Genomic DNA, 11,601 nt, shown 5'->3' with positions numbered 1-11,601 from the left:
CCACTGGTAACCCTCTTCAAAGACAGTGTCTCTTCTAGAATACAGGGGCTTCAAAGGTTTATCATAATGGCTTGCGGTAGAAAAAGTGGATTTCACTTTCATCATAATTATGGAGTTCCTGATAAGACATTATGAAAAATTCTGTCCAGGGAAGGAGAAAATTACCCGATAATCAACAACTGATTAAGTTTTTGCTTGAAAACACAAAATCTATGAACATTGGACATGACATTGTGACAAGGTACTGCATTCTACCTCATTGATAAAAAGACTGATACATCAAAAAATTAATGACAGCTTCCTAAGATTCCTGCTCAAATCTGGCATTAGTGTCATCATGCTTCAGAGTAAGAATTAACTAATGAACCTAAACATAGTGAATGTTATCTGTGCTTCGGTGTAGGCAAAAGAAAAGTCTCTTGATTTTTATTTCATGTGCTGTTGTCATGGGATTGGGTACTGTAAATCACTATTTCTTCACAAAAACTTTATTTTCGCGTAATTACGCGAGTTAGTGTGCTCGCGAAAAATTTCATTCTCACATATATTAGGATTCCTTAGGATTATATAGAGCAATAACCACAATTTGTGAAATTTTTTTCTAGCTAATAAAGAGTCAATGACTATCTTGCAAAATTAAGATGTCACAAAAATTAAGTGATCTACAGTAACCAAGAAATCATTCGACTGATTAATACTCTCTTGTTAAATGGAACAAGTTATTTCAATTGACTACAAAAAGAAAGCTCCATTTATCCCTCTTTGTGACATGCCTCTTTTCAAGTTTAACACTAATCCCCCTACAATTATGTTTTCACACTAACCAGAACACACCTTGCCTGTCAACTGTGAACAGTTGTAAGACCACAGACTAATGGAGGAGACATGGAAATCCAATATCTCCTCTTGTCATTGTCTCTCAATCAAAGCCTGATTTTCTGGGGTCCACAGGGATCTGCTCAATGATCACTTCACACCAGAGAATGACAGTACTATGATAGGTCCCACAACTTCAATAATCACCAGGCATTCTATCACGGGCAGGCTGGGTCTGAGACAGCAGTCAGGGGACAATAACATTACAACAGTTGTCACTTTATCACCGAGAAAAATGAAGAAGCTAGGACAGACATTATAGGAAGTATCTAGAGGATCCTTATCAACAAAAGTTTCTCTCTCCCATTGTTAATATTGTTAATTAAAGTTAAACAAGTGGCCCATGGGCCACAATGCTCACCTGAGTAAGCTTGGCCCCTGCCGTTCTTCATCACACTTTGCCTCCTTAAAAACATGAAAAAGTTTGATCCCCAATTGTGGCCTCATCCTAGCTCACAGAGGTGAAGTCTTACCACACAAAAATGGGGATGCTTTAATTCATTATGACTAACATTGTCCTGCTGTTCTGGAAAAGAGTTTTATTTCCCCAAATTTTATCCCCATATTTTAGCCCAGAACATAATCCTAGGGTCCATAATTTAGAAAAAAAGATAAACCTGAATTTGCACTACCATTGTACACTAATCACAGCCCTATCGTTCTTGAGAAGATTTTTATTTCCTATATATTCTCAAGTAAAATTTGGAATCTCAATTGTCAAGTCATCCTAGCCTCTAATTTGAATACGTTTTGAAAAAAAAAAAATGAGTCTGCACTATCTGAAGATGATTGCATTTTAATATGACTAACCAAAGACATGCTTCTTGAAAAAGATATAATTTTAAAATATTTTTTCTTATATTCGTCTTACATACATATGTAAAACCTTGATCCCCTATAGTAGCCCAACCCTTCCCCCAGGGGCCATGATTAAAACAAACCAGAATCTGTATTACCAAAGGATGCTAGCATATTAACAACTTGAGAAGATTTAAAATATATTTTTCTTAAGTAGTGTATATACCCGCATGTAAAACTTTGATGAAATTTGAGTCTATATACCCATTAAGGTAGCTTTCACTTAAGTTTTATTTTTCTGGCCCAGTGGTTGTTGAGTAAATGACTTTTTCAAATCTTTTTTTTTTTACTATTTATTATCTTCCCTTTGAAATGGTTGTTAAGCTCTTCTTTTGAATAGTTTTGAATCCCGCTTACCCAATGATGCTTTATTAAGTTAAAATAAAACAAGACTGAGTGCTTCTAGAAAAGAAGTGAGTAGAGTTTACACATGGATGGGCAGACAGAAAAGACAAAAGGAAGCCAGACAGCCAGTGACCAGAAAAGCTCACTTGAGCTTATATAGCTCAGGTGAGCCAAAATGCTAGTAATAAAATTTTGAAGTATAAGGAAGTATCCAACACCAATACACCTCATATAAAATTAAAGTGTTGAGTTTTCCAATAAAGGACTAAACTGATGTGAATTTTTTTCTAATTACAGCAATTTTCCACAGTAATACTTTTTTCACCGAGTGGATAATTTTTATGGTATTCCTTATTTGTAACAGGAAATTCTTCCATTTCAGAAGAAATCTGATCAAACACTGAGAAGACTTTGATCAGCTGGACTATTTGGCATTAACCATCAGTTTTATGGACTCTACGTATCAGTTTTCCGATGATGAGATTGACACCATGTCTGCTCTGTGTTGTGAGCTGATCCTAGCAGGAAAACACGGGAAAATTACCATATCATAAATCAATTATCACCTTCACCACCACCAATCTCCTACCTCCCCCAGGGGAGGCTACCAACAGACATTGATTTGGCACTCTGCAACTTTATAGCAGATACATGGTTGTAGAATACATGCCATAATTAGACCTATACATCACATAAATAAGTCACATTCTCTTTTTGGGCTCGTTTTTGGTATGGATTTTTTTAATGGAGTAGTAGAAACATTTTATAAATAGTGGGGTTCTATGTTGTATAGCAAAAAAAAAACCAAAAAAAAAAAAAAAAAAAACAAGAAATCTCAGTGTTGTCTGACACATGTAAGACAATGAACCTCATACAGTTGGAGAATAGATTCCTAAGTAGATCTTTGTTAAACATCCACCTTATTTTATCATGCACTAATTGATGTAACACAAAACAACTGACATGTACATTACAATGTTCCTTTTTTACTCACTGATGGTCAAATGGTAGAAAGGTCCCAAAATACCATCTGGAACATTTTTGTCCTTTTTTTTCTTCAAATGATATATATTTTCCTTCTAAATGGTAAATATAAATGAATGTGCTTAAAGTTAATTATCTGTGCCCCCCCCCCCCCCCAACACACACACACACACAAAGCATGCAGGTGAGGTGAATATGACAGCAGTGCAATGTTATTTGAAAAGATTTTGTCACTACCATGAAATGAAAACATTCTTCAATCATTGCATGCAGATAAGTAAATTCTTGTCACATTCTGTCAGATTGAATTAATCTGGGGACTCGCACAAAAGGGGATAATACTAAAGCCGCAAATCAATATTCCAGTTCTTGGGTGAAGATTCCTGACAGGAAATTGACACCCTACTGTCTCTTGTTCTTCACTCTCCTAAAGAACCAAATTTCCACTTCAAGAACCTTCATCAGGTCTTCAAGTAGACTAAATATTCAATAATGAGAAGGTTTCCATGGTAGCATTTGTTTCACCTCACTAAATGGAAGCTGTGGTGTAAACAGACCCTGTAATGTAAACAGACCCTGTAACTCAACACATTATTTTTTACCATCAGTTACTTTGAAACCTAATCAGTACTCCTTTGCAATTATGCTTAAAGTAAAAGCATATTTTTCATTTTAATAGTTTATTTTTGACCAAATTGACTTTCTATGTGCATCCATCTAGATTTACTCTTTCCACTTTCCAGTGGTAGCCATAGTCTGTTGGATATGAATCATAGGCTTTGGTAACTGTTCTTGAAATAGTCTACTGCAATAACTTCAACAATGCAATGATATTTCAGGGAATTTTCAAAAATTTCTTCTTTCTTTACAGTGTTGATACCATTTAAGTATTTTCTCACTTAAAATTGACTCACATCTGATAAAGTTCATTATATATTAATTTTTTATTACTTTACATTCCTATATCTATGTACAATTAGCAATTTCAATGAAATATGTTCAGACAGAGTGGTATTCTAAATTTACATTAGTAGAGATTACATACAGTCAAACCTCATTATCTCAGACTCACTGGGACCAAGAAAAAACTTAGAGATATCCAAGGATTCGAGATATCCAGGGAAAAAGGGGTTGGGACTGCCAAATCACTTTGACATAACCATGGTATTCCAGATATCAGTGTTCGAGATACCGAGGTTCAACTGTATATCAAATCATAAGAAAGGCTCGGAACTTTATTTCTTCCTCTTATCCTCTTCACTTGATTTTTAAACTTCTATATATCTGATAAAGGAAATTTTATTCCCACTTTTACTAAATGTTTTACCTAAGAGACATTTGATAACTCCTTCCATATGTTATTTGTGCCTTTTTCATCTATTGCACAAGATAAACAGTACAAATATGTGACATAAAATCTAAAATATGATACTAACTTATACATAAATACCCAGAGGAACCATGTGCTAATGTAATAAATTTGTGCTAAAAAAACCTGCAAAGACACACATTACATATAGATTAAAAGATGGGAGAAATCTTTCTTGAATAATAAGAAGTTGGTAGGAACATGAAAATGATCAATATCAATTAAGCTAGATATAATGTCATTCCTCCTGCAGGTGCTCTTTGCTGATATTGATGAAGACATATATTCTGATAATTTCCCTTCGATTTGTCTGATAACTGCCATTAGTCTTTTCTCCTTCTTAATGAACAGCAAGACCTGATGAGTGATGGTGCATGCAGTTACAGAATCATTAGTTTTACTATATCACTTAAAGGTTTTGGCCTCTCCTGTGTAATGTATGGGTTCATTCTATCCATGGACTAGTCTTATTCATTCAGATTACCTTCTTTTAGATATCAAAGAAACAAAAGCTACAGGATATTAGAAACCAAATATCACAAATATAGAGGTGAACGTCAATATCTCAAACACTGATATCTTGAGTTGGACGTCCCTACCACTTTTCCTTTATGTATTTTACCCTAAATATCTCGAACTCTCAGATATATTGAAGTTTTTAACTGGTTCCATAGAGTTTGAGATAACAAGGTTTCACTGTACATATTTATTAATATGTATTTTTACTCTTATAAATAATTTCTAATTTTTCTTGCATCACAGTGAAATAGGGAACCACTCTTGATTGAATAACGAACAACTCCCTCTAATTGCGGATGTTATTTTAGATTAAATATGGCATTCATGTCTAAACTAGGACCCAGGTACTAGCATCAGATCCTATGGGATGCTGTAAAAACTCGAAATGTCATCAGCTTTTTGTTTGATTCATTTCAACTTTTTACAACATGATATCCTAGCTGTCACTCAGGTGCCCTTTAATTCTCCATACCACTACATAGATAACAGCGACCTTTATATAGTCATTCACATTGATGGCTCATCAATGCAGCATCAATTTTTACCTCCCAAGCCTTCACGTCAGAAAATATTGATTTTAAAAATTGGCAATTCTGTAATCAAAAATCTACCTTCAAAGTGAGTCATTACATCAAAATCATTCCTTTGAAAATCTGACGTGGAAAAAAAATCCTAGCGCTCAATCTGAGAAGCTCTCATTATTGTTGCTTGCCTTTCCTGGACCGAAATCAATGGGCAACAAACAAAACAAATCAATGGGGATTTTACATTGCTGAGAACATGGACCTAGTTCTCTAAATCACTTATACCAAATACTAACACACTCAAACATGGCACAGAGAGATTCAGTTGCATGACCCAATAAAAGATAATAGTTTAAATCGATACCACTTCTTTTTGATACTTGACATTGCAGATATAAAAATGTTCAATATTGACTCCTATGAGGGGCTCATTTGATTCTCCTTGTGGACAAAAACAATGGATTCTGTCAAATAGCCCTGCAATACCATGATTCAGTTAACAAAGACACAAAAATGAAAAAATCAAATTCATTGCAATCAGAAAAAAAAATCTATAAAACATTGTCAGCTTGAAAAGCACTTGCTTGTTCAAATTCTTAAGCACTTGCTTCTTAAAAATCTATAAGTTAATATATCAATATTGTAGATTCCTAAGTTGGTTACTTTACGTGAGTACTTAACAACGCAAAATGACTCTTAGACATCAAATCGCAAGAACATAAGTTCACTAGTGGTCTCTTTATCAAGAGTTTATATATATATATATATATATATATATATATATATATATATATATATATATATATATATATATATATATATATATATATTGACCTATAGTTTGTGACTTATGAGTTGTCTAGCACATATTCCATTATTGTCAGTAAACTGTCATACTACACATGTATCAGGCAAAGAATTTTTTTCCAGTCACATTGTGAAAATGATGAAATAACAAAGGGTGTGGTTCTTGTTTCCATGGAAATAGGACATTTACTCCTTTTACAGATATTGCATACATACATGTTCTTGAAATGTTTAATAAGTTCTATCTGACAGAGGCATCACATTTAGTGAGATACTAATGGTTTCTTTTATGTAAGTGACTTTGCAAAACAAGCTGGCATGTCATGTACAGAGAGAAAGAAATTGTTTGAAAATGCTTAGGACGCAGTACGTATTATTTGAAGTTGAACAATGAGACTTCGAGAAAAATTGCAAATTGGCATCAAGTGATAAAATGGTAAATTCTTCCTTACAGTAAAACTTCCTTAATTGCATTTTTGGCTTCATGTGTTGCAGGAAAAATCAGAAAAATCTATAACTGTAATCTGCAATTTTCCTAATTCTTCTCTTGTTTGTTGATCTGTGGAACAGAATTAATTTCACACAGTGTGGAATTTGATGATTGGAGAAGAATCAGCAATGATGAGGCACATTCTTTCCCGGCCATTGGAGAATTAGGGGGAAATTTCTGCCCCTGGCAGCTGACTTTTTCACTAGAAATAGGTAATCAGGGGTTCATATAAGGTCATGTGTTATTTATTTATTTATATTGGATGCTCCTATGAATATTATGATTCAGTTAGAAATTCAAAACTCCCATATTAAACTCTAGATTTATAAATATATATATACATATATATGTTTTGTATAATTTTATGGGTAGCTTTACTTGCAAAATAAAATAATTTACTGAAATTATAAACATATATATATATATATATATATATATATATATATATATATATATATATATATATATATATATTTATTTATATATATATTTATATATATATATATATATATATATATATATATATATATATATATATATATATATATATATATATATATATATATATATTTATTGTGTCACTTCAGGAATGAAAAATGGTATTTGCACATTTTGAACAAAAAATGCTCAACAAAATGCTCAGCTTCTCTGTTAAGCTGCAGCTAATGGTCAAATTAAACCACTCACTTCTCAATGTTTCTGTTGTTCTATTGAGCCTGCTATTAAAATTAAATCACTCACATCTCAATGTCTCTCTTGACACTGCTAACGGTTAAATTAAACCACTTTAAGTACTAACATCTCAAATTTTCTGTTCAACCTGCTATTGGTGCTACTGGTTAATTAAACAACTATCATCTCATCTTTTTCTGTTCAACCTGTTATTGGTGCTATTTGTTAAATTACACCACTAACATCTCAACTTTTCTGTTCAGCCTGCTGTTGGTTAAATTAAATCACCAACATCTCAATTTTGTTGAGCCTGGCTGCCAATGGTTAAATTAAATCATGAACATCTCAACTTCTCTGTAAACCTGCTATTGGTTTAAATTAAACCAATCACATCTCAATGTCTCTGTTGAGTCTGCTAATGGTTAAAATAAATTACCAACATCTCAGTTTCTCTGTAAGCCTGCTATTGGTTAAATTAAATGACAAACATCTCAGTTTCTCTGCAAGTCTGCTATTAAATGAAAGCTTACCAAAGCCCGCCAATGGTTAAATTAAACTCACTAGCCATAATATCTCAGCTTCTCTTGTGAACTTAACAAGCTTTAATTAAATCACTGACCAAAAATCTTGGCTTCTTCTGATGAGCTTCCAAACGATTTAATTATTATTTCATGACAAAAAATTTCAGTTTCCATGGTGACAATGGCCCGCTGGCTACAATAGGGTCATTCACACATACCCCAGCACTTCACTCTTCAGTATTTCTGCATGTATTTCTGATTTAATGTGTCTATCAACACTTATTTAGTAAAATAATCAAAAACCTTTATGATGGTTTTCAATGACCATGGTGTAAAATTAGGACCAGCAGTCTTGACAAGTGTAATTGACAATCCACTGGTTGGAAGCTCCGATACCGAAGATCTGGAATCGATATCTCTCACCCTCAAGGATGAGCTATTGTGAAAATGATCCAATCAAGCTCTTATCTTTTGCCAACAACAGTTAATCGCCCTGTGATACAAAAGATGAAATAGGAGACATGTTCATGAAGCTGAGGAAGAAATCACAGAGCTGGGAATGCCTCCATGATGTAATAGAATTCCAGCGTTAGACTAACCAGCACTTAGTATTGGAATTCTAGAGTTACTAGGGGAAATCAGTCATTGTTTGCACAGAAAAGAAATGAATAACCCTGCAATTTTTTTTTTTACTTTTCATTTAATGAATGGGTGTCTCTAGTGACTATCAGATATTCACTTTTGTTTCATTATAAGATGGTTGTCAGATATAACCAGGGTATCCTGCAAAAATTAATCATTTAGACAAAATGAAAAATGAGTAATATTGTCAATAGAAAATACGTAAATAGCCAAGATACATTTGCTGATGAATTCAGCTTTATGTTTAGCTAATACCTTTCTCTGTTTTTTTTTCTGGCAAAGAAAATAGATGAAAAGTGTAAAATAATAGTGTACAATACTCAAAAACACATTTTAATCACATTTCTCCCAGGGCCACTAAATCATATCCACAATTTACCATTAAGATAAATAAATCTTCCTCTTGGAAGACACCCTTCCACATGATTACATAATTTTGTTTAGGGATGAAGTAATTTCTGAATTTATTTTCACAGACCAGCATGGATGGCAAAACTATATACCACATGCTTTTCTAAACAAACTTCATGCTCCAAGCATCCCTCATTGATAGAGAGCAATGCACCCATTTTTAATGCTTTTCATACTAAAAGAAATTCATTAGAATTCCTTTAATCCACATTCACAAGCACAGAAGATTTTGTGAGAGATGTTATTTAGATAAAACATGCTGCATAGATTTCTTTCCTTCGGCACATCTTCTGATTTCTTTATTATACCTCTTTCAATGAAATCAAACTGACTACAGCTGTTGGTAAAAATGTGTGTCCAATCCAACTTAACTTGACTAAATATTTATTGAATTTTTTTCAAATAAAATCCATAGTATTATCCAAAGTTGATTAGAAAAACCCCCAGCTGTTTCAATGATTTTGGATATAAACTGTAAAGCACATAAATGTGAAATACATTGTCACATTCTAAATTATTTCTAAAATAATTAATTTAGTTGTCAAGAGTAAAATCACTGGGTTTTAGAATTGCAACAATCATACCATCATGAGTTATTTGTTATGTTTAAAAAGTTTGACAGTGCACAGAAAAAATAATAATTCCCTCCAAACATTCCCAAAATAATATGACAGTCTGTTTCTTCTGAATTTTCTTTGAGCTGTCATTTATTAAGATTAAGCTTGCCAAACTTTATCCCAAATATTGGCTAAGCAATCAATACAAAGTGATGCCTGGTTTACAAATCCTTCTAAATATTTTTGTTACCGCTGATATACAAATATCTGCAGAGTGAAAATTAAGTCCAGAAACAGAATTGCCAAAAAAATATTAAAATTTTGATGTAGGACCATCTCGGTGAATTATTTCTTAAGACTCTGAAATCATTTTAGCATTAAAAAAAATCCAGTTGATTCACAATTAATTAAAGACTGATTCATGAATATCTGTAGTAGAGTCAGAATATAAGCACAAAGAATGAGTTTCAAAGTTGTCTTGAAATATAATTAGTACTTTAATTCATAGACATCCTTTATTGCAGTAAATCAACATATAAAGTGAAATACATCTATCATGGACTCCACTCTTCTATAGTATCTTTTTTAATTATCTAATATATAAGATTTTAGTATAAATATTCATTATATAAGTATGTAAAACATTTATGAAAAGCACATGCAACTGTAAGTATAAGTTACAGAAAATTACAAAAAAATTAATCTTGCTCCTATGATTCAACAACATGCATTAAAAAATATAATCAGTTACCTTGATGTTTTTTTTTTTTTCTGAAAATCACCTGCATTATACCTGTTAATCAATTTACTACAAAAAGTGAATTTAGTAACTATTTGAATCTCAGCTATTTTCTAATGGGATTCCAATGGGATGTGTCCTTGGCTGTGATTGGATAAAATAAGATAACCTGCATCTGTGATGTAATACATTATCATGCATCAACATGGTTCACCTGTTGCATCATAACCTTTGCCAATTAATTTCCTAGATAAGACAGGTGAGGAAGCTCTCACAATGTCAGAGAAACAATGGAGAAATTCAAAATGTTGTATACATGGTCTTACGTATACTGCTTGATTCCATTTTATGTGTGTGGGGAGAGCTTTAATTATACTACCGAGATACATTGTTGATAAAATGTTTTTATAATTATATTAGAAAAATTTCTACATAACATGATACCAGAATCAAAAATGATGTTGTGTGGCAGTGTTCTGATCAGGGAATAGTTAAATTAGTTACATGTAAGCATATCTTACAGTCAGTTTCAAAGAATTACAACACCAATGTTTGAAGTATACAGGTGAAAATTTCTTTATTTCAAATACTGATGTCTTCTTCGATGTAAACAACTTGTCATCCATCAAAATTAAGAATTAACAATGGCAAAAAGTCCAAAAAAAAGGGACGTACACGAGTTACCTCCCTTGACTTCTTCAAAATTCTCCATTAAATGCATAAATCATTTATTGCCATATAAAATAAAAAAAAATAAATAAATAAAAAAAAATACTTCTGAAATTCCTTTATAAAAGATCTTTTTCATATATCAATAATTTTCCCCAATTTTTTATCTTTACAACTCGCAAAACTTTTATGACATTTGTCAGTATGTACCGAATCACTGTAAATGATATGATAAGATGCCAGGGTCAAACTGAATCACTTTTATCACTCTGTGTTTTAATGGGCAGGCAGAAAATCCCCAGATATGGACTCACACATACAATGAGCACACGCTGAAACAAAGCAGACCACCAGATTATACCCTTTCTTAACAATCATTTGCAGCAACCAGGAGTTTTTGAGAACAAGGTTCATTGCCATTTCCATTAACATGTATTATCTGTATGACCTGTTAGGATCTAATTGTTCCCAACAGAGAGACCCATGAACTACATCCAATTCTTACAGAGAGAGAGAAAAGGAGAGAGAGAGAATGATGTGGTCTTGTAGACTGAAGAAAAAGAGCTCAGTACAAAAAAAAAGAGTGAAAAAAAGTTGTTCATGCAAGGGTGTACAGTA

General features: G+C 32.6%; 1 protein-coding gene across 2 annotated transcripts in view; it reads right to left on the bottom strand.

Moving 5' to 3' along the window:
• The window catches only part of LOC133186745 (poly(rC)-binding protein 3-like), a 66,430-nt gene that overhangs the window by 37,585 nt on the left and 17,244 nt on the right, over positions 1–11,601 (bottom strand). The window lies entirely within an intron of this gene.

This window comes from Saccostrea echinata, unplaced genomic scaffold, assembly GCF_033153115.1.
Source record: "Saccostrea echinata isolate AGI-Se365-2 ecotype Australia unplaced genomic scaffold, CSIRO_AGI_Sech_v1 ptg000014l, whole genome shotgun sequence".
NCBI lineage: Eukaryota > Metazoa > Mollusca > Bivalvia > Ostreida > Ostreidae > Saccostrea > Saccostrea echinata.
The sequence above is the reverse complement of the archived record's forward strand: the minus strand, read 5'-3'. Positions and strand labels throughout refer to the sequence as shown.